The sequence below is a fragment of the Tamandua tetradactyla genome, chromosome 1, assembly GCF_023851605.1.
Source record: "Tamandua tetradactyla isolate mTamTet1 chromosome 1, mTamTet1.pri, whole genome shotgun sequence".
NCBI classification, from domain to species: Eukaryota; Metazoa; Chordata; class Mammalia; order Pilosa; family Myrmecophagidae; genus Tamandua; species Tamandua tetradactyla.
Window position 1 is genome coordinate 188,451,332 of NC_135327.1, and position 15,062 is coordinate 188,466,393.

General features: G+C 35.6%; 1 protein-coding gene across 5 annotated transcripts in view; it reads right to left on the minus strand.

The window, feature by feature from the left end:
• Positions 1-15,062, minus strand: part of TPK1 (thiamin pyrophosphokinase 1) — a 323,853-nt gene that overhangs the window by 132,394 nt on the left and 176,397 nt on the right. The window lies entirely within an intron of this gene.

Sequence of the window (15,062 nt, forward strand, 5' to 3'; positions counted from 1 at the left end):
CCGGTATATAAAGCAGAAATATGTTTTTAAAAATAGGGAGTATTTTGGTATCTGGGTTTTTAAATAGTACATTTAAAAAAAAAAAAGCTTAGATAAGGAGTAGTCCATGAGAACAGAATGAATTTAGAAGAATAACATGTTGTCCTAACACCTGTTAAGGTCCTAGAGAAATAAGAACAGGTAGAAGCTCAATGAAATCAAAAGCTGTGTTTGGTTCATTAGTTATATAGTCCCAGCAATTTTCCTGGCACTCAAAGAGCACACAAGTGTTTGATGAATGAATGAATAAAGACATTTGTGGGAAAGGATTAGACAACCTAAGGGGAAAAAAAAAAAACAGAGAAACTATCTATACCAGCAGTATATATAAATCAGAATGGGTTTCACAAATATGTTAAAGCAGAGTAGAGAGAAGAATGCCAAGAATTAGCTTTGGAGCCCAGGAAGACAAAGTACCCGAGGAAGCATATATATTACAGGTAAAGATGCAGAAAAGAACACACCTGTTAATCTTCATAGGAAAGTGGTAATGTATAAGCAATTATACTCTTCTAAGGGACTTGCAAAAGGGGCAGCTTCTGTGTGGAGTATCAAGAAATGTAAATGGCTTCTAGTTCTATTTAGAAAGGCCATTCAAGACCAGTGGGAAAGGCCAAGAAATTATATTTATTGCATTAAACTGGAAAGAAATACATTAAAGAAGTTACATATGAAATAGAAAGTAGAGAAAGTTATAAGGCTCTACTATAAAGCATATGGCAGGTTCCTATCTATACACTACTAAATGCACTTTAGAAGCAAGGCCTATGAAGATTCTGGAATTCCTTTCTTGGGTTTTCAATTTTTCATTACTATACTGTAAGCCTTGAGGGATCCCATAACCTTTAAGGCTGCAATTTAATTCCCATCTGATATCATGATGAATAAGCAATATCTGTAGATCAATCACTGAATTTTTCAGCACCAAGATTACTCCTCATGACTACTCATTTTTCCTACAGAAAGTATTTAGCAAGACTGACTAAAAACATTAGAGGATCAATGCAAAGCAGTAGGCAGGTGAGGAAAGAGTCAGCTTTGTATACAGTTCCCTAGTTCTAGCTCGACATATAGTTCTTCACAGAGATAGAAGAAGGGTGACACTAACACTGCATATTTGTCTGGACATTACAAGGCTAGATTTATGTCTTTAGGACAATAATGTCACTGGGATGGGGTGCTCAAACTAAAATAGATCATTTACAAACTGTCAGAGTATCTTTAATATGTGAATCTAAAGCCCTGTGCAATTACTTCTAACATCACCTAGTCACATCTTGTTATAAATGTTGATATATTTGTTTCATCTTTCCTTCTAAACCAGCCCCATGAGTCACAGATGCTAGAGCAGTGCTTGAAACACAATAAACAAGTATATACTGAGCTTTCCTTTAACATTCAGGACTTTTCAATTTAATAACAAGTATATGTATATTAGCTAGAATGTGAAAAAGTAGTAAATGCTAAAGGAGAAAGGAAAGGAAGGAAAGGGAGATAAAAATCTGGACTAGGAGGGTGCTTCAATTATATTTACAGTCAGAATAAACTATACTGAAAAAGTCATAAGTAACAAAATAGTGATGGAATCAGTCACATATGACATTTGGGGAGGAAATGTTTCAGACAGAGAACTAAAGTCCTGAAGTACTAACAGTCCCTCAGGCCTTTTCAAAAATCATCAGGAGTTGCTGAAACTGAACGAGAAAATGTGATGGTTTGAAAACATAATGTACCCCAGAAAAGCCATGTTGTAATCCTGACCCAAACCTGTTTCAATATTTTGGGTCAGAAACATTTTACTAGATTATCTCCATGTGGCAAGCCCAGTTGTGGGTATGGCCTTTTTATTAGAGGGAGTTGTGACTCCACCCATTGAAGGTGGGTCTTGGTAAGTTTACTGGAGTCCTTTAAAAGGGGAAATATTTTGGGGAAACATTTTGAAGAAACCTTAGATGCAGATGCTAGGAGAGAAGCTGCATCAGAGCTGACAGAGACATGGATGTTTGGAGTACTGACAGAGAGCAGATGCCTAGACACTGGCAGAGCCCAGCAGATGTCACCACGTGCCTTCCCATAGCATGGTAAGCAAGCCAGAACCCAGAGTTGTGTTTTGGAGCAGTTAAGTGAAGGTTCACAGATGCTTAGGAGGAAAACACAGGAAACAGAGGCTAAATGCAATGGAACCTAGGACAAGGGACCAGCAGATGCTAGCCACATGCCTTCCCAGCTGACAGAGGTGTTCTGGACCCAATGGCCTTCTTGAGCTAATGCATCTTTCCCTGGATGTCTTAGTTTGGATATTTTTATAGCCTTAGGACAGTGAACTTGCAACATAATAAATTCCCTATTTAAAAGCCATTCTACAATTGAAACACAAGGAGCCCTGAATAAGAAAGTGGTCCTTTAATCCTCATAGATTATTGTTATGCCTGGATACGGCCTACAGTATATTAAGCAGATAATCAAAAAGTATTGGCAAAGTCTCCTGAGAGATAGGAGAAAGAACATGGAACTATTAAACCTTGCCATCAGGGAATCCCCTGATACTTTGTCAAACTTTAGGGACACCCAAATCAATAGGCCATGCCCTTGATCATGAGGCTTACTCTTGTGAAGCTTATGTAGGTAGCAAAGAAGCTTAGACTACCTATAGGCATGCCTAAGAGTTACTTCTGGAGGACCTCTTTTGTTGCTCAGATGTAGCCTCAGGCTCTCTAAGCCCAATCCTGCAAGTGGCATCATTGCCTTCCCCCACTATGTGGGACATGACATCCAGGGGTGAAAGTCTCCCTGGCAACGTGAGAGGTGACTTCCAAGGATGAACCCAGACCTGGCACTGTGGGATCAACAATTCTATCCTGACCAAAAGGGGGAAAAGAAGTGTGACTAATAAAAGTATCAGTGGCAGAGAGAGTTCAAATAGAGTCGAGAGGTTACTCTGGAGGTTGTTCTTACACATGCTTCAGTTAGACCTTGCTACCTATTATAATTTGCCAGCCCCAACCAGGACCATCTCAGTCAATCCTAAAGTACACCTAGGGCAATTCATAAAATTCCACAAGGTTCCATGCACTAGAGTAACTTTCCAGAAACCTACAACCTCCAGATGGGTCTCTGGTCTAGGTAAGACGTGAAACCTAGCCGATCAGGTAGTTTCATCTCCCTACCCCATATTAGTGACAGATCATTCCAATATGAAAAACTTAGAATGGCCATAGCCCAAACACTCTTGAAGAGAGGGATGGAAAGATCAAAGGTGATGGTGGAGTTATACAGAGAAGATACGATTTAACAAATGAATATTAATGCTGAATCATTAAATTGATATCTCTTTTGGTCTCCAGTATAGAGCAGCTAGAAGTAAAAACCTAAAATTGTGGAATTGTAACCCATGTAAAACTCTGAAATATGTTCTACAACTAATTGTGGTGCTGTGCTTTGAAATTTATAGCTTTTTTGTATATGTGTTATTTTTCACAAAAAAGAAGGAAAAAAAAGTAGATTGTAATGATAAAAAAAAATCTAAGCCTTCTAGCCTCCTATATTCTGGAGCAGCTAAAAGGGGAAAAATCTGAAAGGATCACATGGTAGCCCTTTTACAAACTCTGGGATCTGTCCTGTAACTACTTGTTGAAGAGTCTTTTGAAAACTATTGGTTTTTTATTTCTTTGCTTTGTATATATGTTATACTATATAATAAAAAAAGTTAAAAAAAAAAAAGCCATTCCATTTCTGATATATTGCATTCTGGCAGCTTTAACAAACTAGTAGTAGCAGGCAATGAAATTAGAGAAAAAATGTGAGTGCTAGATTTTCAGAGCCTTTTTTAAGTCATTGAAAAGTATTTTGCTTTTGGGTGGTATGATGGTGGCACAGTGGCAGAATTTTCGCCTGCCATGCTGGAGACCTGGGTTTGATTCCCAGTGCTTGCCCATGTGAAAAAAAAAAAAAAGTATTTTGCTTTTACAGACATTAAATTGGGAGGAATTAAAGGAATTTGAACAAGAGCGACATATTCTAAAATTGATTGTGGCGATGAATTCACAACTCTGTGATTATACTAAATGCCTCTGACTGTACACTGTATGGATTATATGTTATGTGAATATGTCTCAATGAAACTACTTTCAAAAAATGGTCACTGTGGTGGCTATGTTGAGAATAAACTGGGGGGGGGGAGGTGGATGTAAGGAAGAAAGCAAGAAGACTCAGTGAAAAAATGATTGTCATAATTACCATAGACAAAAATAAGTCTGAAAGTCCCTCTCACTCCGTCAGAATTGCTCACCTCAGTTACCAATGGCATCTACATTGCTAGTCTCAGTCCTTATTTACTTGGTCCATCTGACAAAGTCATTCCTTTCTCCTCCTAGATAGAACACCCTCAGAAAGATGTGTTTGCAGCAGATCATATTCCTGTGATTTTCATTTGATCCTACTGGTTTGCTCCTTCTCTTTGCCAACCTCTTAACATTGGAATAGCAAAGGACACAGTTTTTACTCTTCTTCTCTTCTGTAATTTCATTTAATTACCTTTCTTTGTGACCTCATCCAGTCTTGTGGTTTTATGTTAACATGTCCTAAACGTGTATCTCCAGTCCAGACCTTCCACCTGAACTATAAGATCACATGTCTAACTGATTACTTGACATCTACATTTGATGTCCAATAGAGATTTCAACAGAGATTTTAATAGCAATCGTATCTTTCAGATATCAGTTGCTCCAGCCCAAATTCTGAGAGACATCCTCTCTTTTTTTCTCATCCCATATGTACCCTCTCAAGAAATCACATTGTCTTGCTGTCTTTCTGTCAACCTACCTACCTATGTATCTATCAATCTATTTTAAAGTCAATTTGGCTGAGCCACTATTGATTGCATCTCACTGGGAACACTACAATAGCCTCCAATTGGTCTTTGCTTCTGCCCTTACAAACCCACAGTCTATTCTCAATTCAATATCAAGGATATACTATTAAAGTATTTAATCAGATTGTAATATTCTTCTAATCAGAATCCTCCAATGATTTTCCAATGCCTTTTATTAGGACTTACAAAATTCTGCATGATATTTAGTTACCCTTATGACCTCAATTTTTATTTCTCTTATCCTCCTCTACACTCCAGCCTTACTAAGTTCCTTCCTCATTTCTATTTTGTGAATACACTAGAGTCTCTCCCACTTCAAGGATCTTGCATTTCTGTTCTATCCCGAATCGATATTCACATAGCTACTTTCTTTACTTCCTTCCGAGAGCATTTATCTAAAACTTTCCACTCTTCCACAACAACAGTCCATATCTCTTTTTCTTGCTTTAATTTTTCTTCTTAGCACCTCTCACTAGAGGTGAGAATAACTAGAATATAGTCGGAAAATATAAGCAACATGAAGGTAGAAATTTTCTGTCTCTAGTGTTTAGAATAGAGCATGGTTCATAACAGATGTTTGATAAATAAATGCACGGTTGAAACAAGGGTTGAAGATGGACAATGAAAGAACATGATTAATGGATCAGAGCAGTGCTGATGCAGCTGAAGAATTTTGGGAGTTAGAGTGTAAAAGACTGAGCTGCAAAGACAGGTGGTCAGTGGGTCAGATGGATAAAGAGTATGGAGGTTTTGCAAATCATGTTATACACAAGAACTAGGTATGTTCATGGAACTTGAGTAACTGAAGTAAACTGATAGAAAAGATCACCAGAGGAGGTAAATTCAAGGAAAAAACAGGTCACATGGATGGTCCATTCAGGTGTATATGGAAATCACCATGAATTGCTACTGGAGTATTGTTGAAAGGAGTGCTGGTGAACTGGCAGCTAACTTCATCAAGACATGATGGGAAGTGATCAGGTGTACAAAAACGAGCAAAAAGGATGAGGTACCCTGATGACATGAATTTCAGTGGTGGACTTTTCAGGGGAGAATGATAAAGGACTACAACAGCATTGTCCAATGGAAATATAATAGGAACTAGATATGCTAGAGGCTATATTTTAAAGAGAAAAAAAAAACCCACAGGTATTATTAACTTAAAAACATGGTATATTTAATAAAATGTATCTAAAATAATCATTTCAACATGTTGCCAATATATATGATAGGGTTTTTTTTTCATGCTTAAAAGCTCCTTACAGGGTGTGCCAAGATGGCTCTGCAGGCAGAGTACTCACCTGCCATGCTAGAGACCTGGGCTCGATTCCTGATGCCTGCCCATGCTAAAAAAAATTAAAAAGCTCCCTACAGATTTCACACTGACAGCCCATCTCAATTTGAACTAGCCACAATTAGGGCTCAATATCCACAGCAAGGAGCAAATAGTGAATATACCTACTACTTCCAGGGTCCATGCTTGGAGGACAATGGGAGGGAAAATCAAACAAAAAACAACAAAACAGGGTTATTATAGTTGCAGGAAACCACTGCACAGAACGCAGTTTCTGCTGGAGTGAGAATACGGAGTATTTTAGTGAAGATGGACCACAAATTTCAGAGGACCCAGATACTAAAAGGGAGAGCATAAATATTCTAGAACTATTTACTTTAGAATATGCTAACATTCCTTATCATTTTCTATCAGCTGGTGAAAGATGAAGCATCAAACGTTTATAATTCTAAAAAGTATCGTTACAATCCTACTACACCAATGGAGAGTGTATTTTAAACAATGTATTTGCACATACATACATATAAGTAATGTTAGCCATGAGGGTGGGATTGAGGATAGGGTCATTTTGGCTTTTCATATGCAATCACATCCAGCAAAAAGAGCCCCAAAACTCTGAATTAATATGCTAGAGATCCGACTATAGTATGATATACTGTTTAAATAGCTCTGTAGCCACATGTAAAGTGCATGATCTCCCCAAAACTCCAAAACTCAGGAGGCTCCCATGTAAAGGCAGGGGATGGACTAAATTCACTAACAAAATTTTCCATTCAGTTCTAACAGTGGCTCTTTGATCTCCACCATAAATTAAATTAACAACTATATCAATTCTACTTAGAAAATAAATGAAAATCTTGGCTTTAACATATCTACCTTAATAGAACCATGAAAAGACTAGTTGAGAGATTTATAAAACAAACAGGATAAGCATTTTCTTTCTCCAGTTAATAAATAAAACCTTTATTTATTAAAGTTAAATTAAAAAGTTTTAAATTCACGATTAACAAGCTTCCCTTTAACTTTCAAAGGTCTGTTCTGTACTACTGTGAGGCTTGAATGGAATGATAAAATAAATTTAAGAATGTTTTGGTGTTTTAATTTGAAGATGAAAAATACAGTAGAGGTTATTCTACGGAGGGAAGAAGTAGATTATGACTAGCAAAAATGATACTTCCGATGACCAAGGTGGCAGGGCAGACTCTCGAGGGTTTTGGTCCCACACAGACTCTTTGAACAACTAGCAAAAACTGATAGAGCCATTTTCCTTAGAACTATCAAAAAGGGCTAAAGGTTTGCAGTAATTGGGCCTTGCCTGTATCCTCTTTCTTGAGTCACTCCCATAAGCAAGTTGAGAAGAAACAAAAATTTCCAAACCCTTTTGCAAACAGATTAACAAATGGATTAACTGTTAAGAGATACTATGTTCCTAGAAGATTAGTGTTTCATATTCATATATTCAAAATGTATCTTGTTTATGGAAGGAATGTTCAATCTCCAGGGGTATCAGTGAGATGAAGTGTAATCACTCATGATCATTAAGAGCAATTATCCTAACTTGTATCACCATGAGTCATTCTCACCAAATGACATTTCTGGCTTTGACTCAACTATACAATAGAGAAATCTTGCGGAAAACTCTTGTCTGAAGTCATAAATGAAACTCCTGGCTTCCATGTCTGGTTGGATTCAATTCAACTATGTGAAGTTTCTTGGATTTCTCCAGAGTATTGTGGTATCAAAATTTGCTTTCAATTCTATATGCTATATATCTAGTAGTGAGATTGTCACATCATGTAGTAGTTCTGTACTCAGCTTTCTGAGGAACCACTATGCATACAGAAGAAGAGAGGCAGTATTTTAAGTTGCTTGATGACAAAGTCCTTGCATTGTTTATCTTTGTGTCACTGTTTATACTTAGCACACCGACATAAACACAGTAGCATCTCAATAAACATTTATTGTAATAAACTAAACAACAAACTGTATCCAACAGCATATTAAAAGAATTATACACTCCTATCAAGTGGGCTTTGTCCGAGATATACAAGGGTTGTCCAACAAGAAAATCAATGTAATACACGACATAAACAAATTGATGGGATAAAGCAACATGATCACTGACTGATACGGAAAAGCCATTTGACAAAATACAGCATTCTTCCTTGATAAAAAAACACGTAGAAAGGTAGGAATAGAAGGAAACTTTCTCAACATGAAGGAAACTTCCTCAACATGATAAAGGGCATATATGAAAACCCAAAGCTAACATCATACTCAATGGTGACAAGCTGAAAGCTTTTTCTCTAAGATCTGGAACAAAATAAGGATGAACGCTGTCACCCCTGTTATTCACCATTGTGTCAGAAGTTCTAGCCAGAGCAGTTATGCAAGATAAAGGATTAAGACATCCAGATTGGAAAGGAAGAAAGAGAACAATGTTGAAAAATAAACAACAATGCTACTAGAGTTAAGAATTCAGTAAACTGGCAGGGTATAAAGTCAACATACAAAAAAACCAATATTGTTTCTATACACTAGTAATGAGTCATTTGAGGAGGAAATAAAGAAAAAATTACCATTTATAATAGCAACTAACAGAATCAAATATCTAGGAATAAATTTAACTAAGGATGTAAAAGACCTGTATACAGAAACTACAAAACACTGCTAAAAGAAATCAAAGAAGATGTAAATAAATGGAAAGACATTCCATGTTCATGGATTGGAAGGCTAAATATCATTAAGATGTCAATTCTACCCAAATTGATATACAGATTCAATGCAATCCCAGTCAAAACTCTAATAGTCTATTTCGAAGAACTGGAAAAGCCAATTATCAAATTTATTTTTGAAGGGTAAGTAAATTGGCAGGTGAAAAACAAATAGCGAAAACATCTTGAAAAAGAAGGAAGAAGTTGGAAGACTCATACTTCCAGCCTTTAAAGCCTATTACAGTGGTCAAAAAAGCATAGTACTAGCATAAAGATAAATAATTGACCAATGGAATCAAATTAAGAGTCCAGAAGTAGATGCTCACATCTATAGCCAACTGATTTTTGACAAGTCCAATGCTGCCAAGTCCAAAAATGCACCTACTGCAAAGTATGGACTATAGTTAACAGTATCATAATATTGTTTCATCAACAGCCACAAATGTACCACACCAATTACTAGGGATCAAAATGGGAGTGGGGGTGGGGGTGGGTAAAGGATAAGGGGAATGGGAAATTTGGGGTTTTCTTTTTCCTTTCTATTTTTTTTGGAGTAATTAAAATGTTCTAAAATTGAGTGTAGTTATGAATGCACAACTATGGGATGACACTGTTAGTCACTGATTGTATACACTGGATGGACTGTGTGATATGCAAATATATCGCAATAAAATTGCGTTTTAAAAGAAGTTATAAACTGGTGATGTCAGACTTGCTCTAGTGAATTGTGGCAATATAAAATATAATTATCCCCTTTCCACCTACTGGAAAAAGAACATGTGACTGCAAATTTTGTACTTGGTCATTTATACTGTGTTTTCTACATATGCATTGGAGTATTTTATAATGCCAAATGAGTATGTTAAAACTGATACTACAGTGACATTAATAACATAAAGCTTATTTCCTGCAGTATAATTATCTTTGCCTCAACTAATACATATATATATAAAATAAGTGATCACTTCATCATCATCCTAAGTTTACTACTTATAAGCAATGATATTTATTGTTTTGCTAAATGTATCTATGACTATCATAGAAACTGAACGCAGTCTGAAATAAAATCTTTGTTCAATAATAACTTGGCCTTTTTGAAATGTGCATGCTTTGAAAATAATCAGTTATCTTGAAGGGAAATGGAAGCATAAAGTACTTCCAGCTACTAAGAGAAAAGGGTAGAAAGTGAATCTTCTTTGATTTAAGTAGAACTTTCTAAGATAGCTAGGCTCAAGAATTCAGGCAAAGAAGAATGTATTCCTATGTATATAGTTCTCTTATCCTAAATTCCTAATTAAGTACCACTGAAACTCTATTGAGCTGATATGTAAATCCCTGTAATTAGTGGTAATGTTATGTTAGTTATGAATGAATCATTTCTTAAATTATTTCTTAAAAATATAGATGCTGGCGGGCCGCGGTGGCTCAGCGGGCAAAGTGCTTGCCTGCTATGCCGGAGGACCTCGGTTCGATTCCCGGCCCCAGCCCATGTAACAAAAAACGGAAAAACAAAATACAATAAAACAAGAAAATGTTTAAAGTTGTTTCCCTTTCTTCCTTCCTTCCTTCCTTCTATCCTTCCTTCCTTCTCTCTGTCTTTCCTTTAAAAAAAAAAAAAAAAAAATATAGATGCTATTTAATTATGACAATAATTTAATTATGACAATAATTAGGTACTACCTAATTAATTTTTTAGGTACTACCACATACAATATGTAGGTGCTACCACATACAATATGTCTTGCTAAGGATGCACAGGGTAAAAAGGAGAAATTTTACAATGGAGTAAGTAGTTATGAAGTTTCATTATATGGATATTATTCTTACAGAAATTCTCAAGATAAAGTTTCTTATACCATCTGCAGCATCTGCATCTTCACAGTACTGGAATTCAGAAATAAAATAACCCTTTTCACATACAGTTAGAGTATTTTCTGCAGAAGGGCACCATACCAGCAAATATAAAATACCATGCATTGATAAGAAATTTTACTAGTAAGTGAGCTATCAAATTGAGATCCCTTGTAAGCAGATAAACTTAAACTTTGCTCAGGAGCCTATATAAAATGCATGCTTTTTTTTGGCAAGGATGGATTAGGTTGCCACATTCTCTAAGGTATATGTTTTTTATATCCCTAGCACATCTCCTGAGTCACTTCAAAGCACTGGTTTAATCTATTTTCTCTGGTTACACAGCACTATGAAAGATTGCTAGTTTCTGAGAAGAAAGCGAAAAGAGATGTGAACTCCTCTTTTGAAGGCTTCTCCAAAATGATCTAGGAAAGTGCCTGCTTGCTCATGGATGTCCAGAAATCTTTCTGTTCTCCTTCCTTCCTCATATGATACTTAGCTGAAAAGCATTTGTTCCAGAAGCTGAATCTATAGTTACTCTGGAACACCACAAAGACAATGTTGGTTATGCACTATACTCTGGGTAGTATATAACCAACATTGCTGGTATAGGTAGACATATGTATTATGTGAATGTGTGTGTGTGTGTATGTTTATCATGTTACTTTCTAGAACTTCATAAAAAGTATCCATTTAAGCATAACATATCCTTTATATATAGGTACAGGGAAGGAGGTAAAGAAACCTGTCAGAAAAGACTTGTCCTAAAAGTCTTATATAGCTGATGTTGGAATTGTAAAGTATTTTTTCCATTATTAATTACTTCAAGAAAGTTGGTAAAATGCATTTTTGTCAAGTTCATAATAGTAATAACTTATGAGACAATTTAGCTCTTAAATTTTACAAGTAACTTAGAACTTGGAAAAAAGAAGCCAGTCTTAGAAGTCATAAAATACCAATTAGTGAAATGAAAAATAAGCACATGATATAGCAAGTGGATAAAAAAAGAACATATAATCGTTCACATAGTAAGATTCCAATCTGTACAATTTGTATTTATCCCTTCCTGTATTCCATAAAATGAAGCAATGTGAAGATACATACAATAAAATAATAGTGGATAGCTCTACTCAGTGTTCACTGAATTACTGTTCAAATCAATAGTTTAAATAATTTTCTCCATCATGACTAATATATTTTCAAAAATGGTTCTGTATTACTTTTAAATAGCTATAACATCAATGACAATGATTAAGCCATGATAAACTTGATTTCATTAAAATGAATATCACCCTCTTGGAGGGTGAGGAGTTTGGGAGGGGATCAGAAGGGACTGAGAAGGGCCTTCTAAGATAATATTCTTTTTCCTAACTAATATTTTATAAATATTCTTTCATGTTTACTCAATATTTAATAAAATAATATTTACAAAAATTCATGAGATAAAATTGATTAATAATCTCTTCTACTTCTTAAATTTATCTTCCTAGGTTAATGTAATCTAAATTTATCCTTTCCATATCACTGGCTATTGTTGAGTCATTTTCTACCTTTCCAAAACATTGGGGAACATGCTGCAACATCATTTTTATGTCTCTTTTACATGCATTCCAAGACTATAACATAATGATACAGGGAGAAATAACTTTCACAGAGTAAATATAACAGACATTGCAATGCTCAAATCAGTAAAGTTCAGTGATAATAGGACAAGAGCTGAGGCAATGGAATATTTCTTAAGTTAAAAGCGGCACTCAATGTTTCTTGTGATTTGATAAAACAAGATTTACTAAAACAGGGTCCTTCCATATTCATACATATTTTTTCATTCAATAAATATTTGAATGCCAGGTATTGTTTAGAAGTGCAAGATACAGCAGAGATCAAACAAGCAAAAATCCCTGCCTACATAAACCTTACGTTCTAGTAGGTGAAGATATTGCCCAAACAAATACTGTAAATTAATAATAACAAATGCCATGAAGAATGAAGTAATATAAGTACCGCTGAGCCAAAGAGATGGAGTGGAGTAAAAGGTGCTACTTTGAACGGGGGTCATTAGAGAAAAAGAATTCACATTATTACATTTTACGAAATGAAAAGTTAAAGTCTGAAATAGAGAGGGTTCCATAAACAATTTTGAACAATCTATTCTTAAAAAACAACAAAAAGAAGTTGAATCTATTCTTTAAACAATAGTATTCATATGCGGGAAAACGGTGGAGTAGGGGGTACTGAGTAGACCCCTACTCCATGGGACAAGACAGAGCACAAAGAGAGAATGAGCGGGACTGTGATCCCTGGAGCAGCACCGCCCCCTACCCCACGCATACTGACTTCCCTGACAGTTCTTCAGTAGGGGAGGTGCTGGCCTGTGGGAAGATGGTGTCTCAAACGCCACCTGCTGGCAGGAAGCAGTAATTGCAGGCTGGCAAACTCCCTATCTGCCCAGGGTTTTTCCCCTTTTTTATATTTTTTTCCTGCTTTTTAAAATGTATTTTTCTCTATATTGTTTATTAGTGGTATTATAGTTATTTTATACTTATTTATATTTTAATAGATTTTTTATTTCTTATTTTTTAAATATTTTAAATGTTTTTTTAATTATTATTATCTCTCCCTTCTGTGAGCAACAGTCTGAGTTCATTCCCAGCATATCTTCGGGTGTCTCCTTCTGACTTTAGGGTCTACTATTGCTGAGTTGTGGCTTTTTTTTTCATATTTTATTATTACTATTTTTAATTTTTTTTTTCATTTTTTTATCTTATTTCTTTACTTTTGGGAGAGAGTACATGAGCTGGGAATCAAGTCCAGTTCTTCCACGTGGCAGGGGGACATTCTGTCACTGAAATACCTGTGCAACCTTTGCCTAGCCTTTAATACACCCTCAGCAGAACTGTTCGCCCTACATGAGATCCAGGTGTTAGTTTGGCAGGGAATTTTTGACAAACCAAGTGCAAAAGAAAGCCTTCAATGCAAAGCCAAGTAAATATAACGCTTTAGATGACTGAAGGAAACCAACTTGCAGAAAGACCTTACAAAGATAATCAAGTGCCCCAAACACAGCAGAATATCAGAAAGCACATGAAGATCCTAGCCAAACAACCAAATCAAAACTCTGGAGGGAACAAAGAATATGGAACAACTGCTCAAGAATATTTGTAAAGAAATAAAGGATATCAGGAAGTTTCTAGAACAGCAAAAAAGAAGAATTTGAAAAATTAAATAGATAATGGCAGATCCCAGAGAGATGAAAGATGCAATAGACCAAATTAGAAATACACTAGGGACACACTATAGCAAATTCGAAGAAGCAGCAGGAAGAATAAGTGTGCTGAAAGACACAACAATTGAATAGAGTGCACAAAAGAACAAATGGAAAGAAAGATACAAAAAATGGAACTGATTCTAAAGGAGATGATGACTACAAGAAGCTTTCAAATATAAGAATCATTGGTGTTTCAAAAGAAGAGAAGAGTAAAGGGCTGGGAAAATTAGTTGAAGATACAAGGAAAAACTCTGAACCTTCGTAAAAGACATAAATATGCAAATCAAAAAGGCCCAACAAACTCCAAATAAAATAAATTCAAATAGGTCTACTCTAAGACATATACTAATCAAAATGTTGAGGAGAAACAGAAAGTCCTGAAAGCAGCGTGAGAAAAACAGAAAACTGAGTTTGGACTACTCAACAGGTACCATGGAATTCAACATGGCAGTGATATGACATATTTAAGATCCTGAATAAGAAAGGCTTCCAGCCAAGAATTCTTTATCCAGTCAAGCTGTCCTTCAAAATTGAGGGAGAGATTAAAATCTCCAAAAACAAAGACTGAGAGAACTAATCAAGAAGAGACCTTGATTAAAAAAAAAAGATAGGAGAGGGATGTTTGGAGGCGGGCGGGCATAGAATTGAAGAGTTCCAGTAATGGTAATTTAAAGGATAAAAAGAGAGATAGGGAAAATAATACACAGATCTGACAAATAAAACTAAAGGATAAGATCATAGATTTACGATCTGCTTTTACAATTCACAGATAAAGAAATGTTAAGAGAATTTGTTAACAAGAGACCTACCTAAAAGAAATACTAATGGGAGTTCTGTCAGTTGAAAAAATAGAAGAGCGAGTTCTGGAGGAGTGTAAAGAAGTGAAGAGTATTAGTAAGGGTCATTTAAAAGATAAAAAGAGAGACAGAAAAAAATAGATTTGAGAAATAAAAACCAAAGGATAAGATAGCAGATTCAAGAAACGCCTTATAATAATAACTCTGAATGTTAATGGGCTAAGTTCAC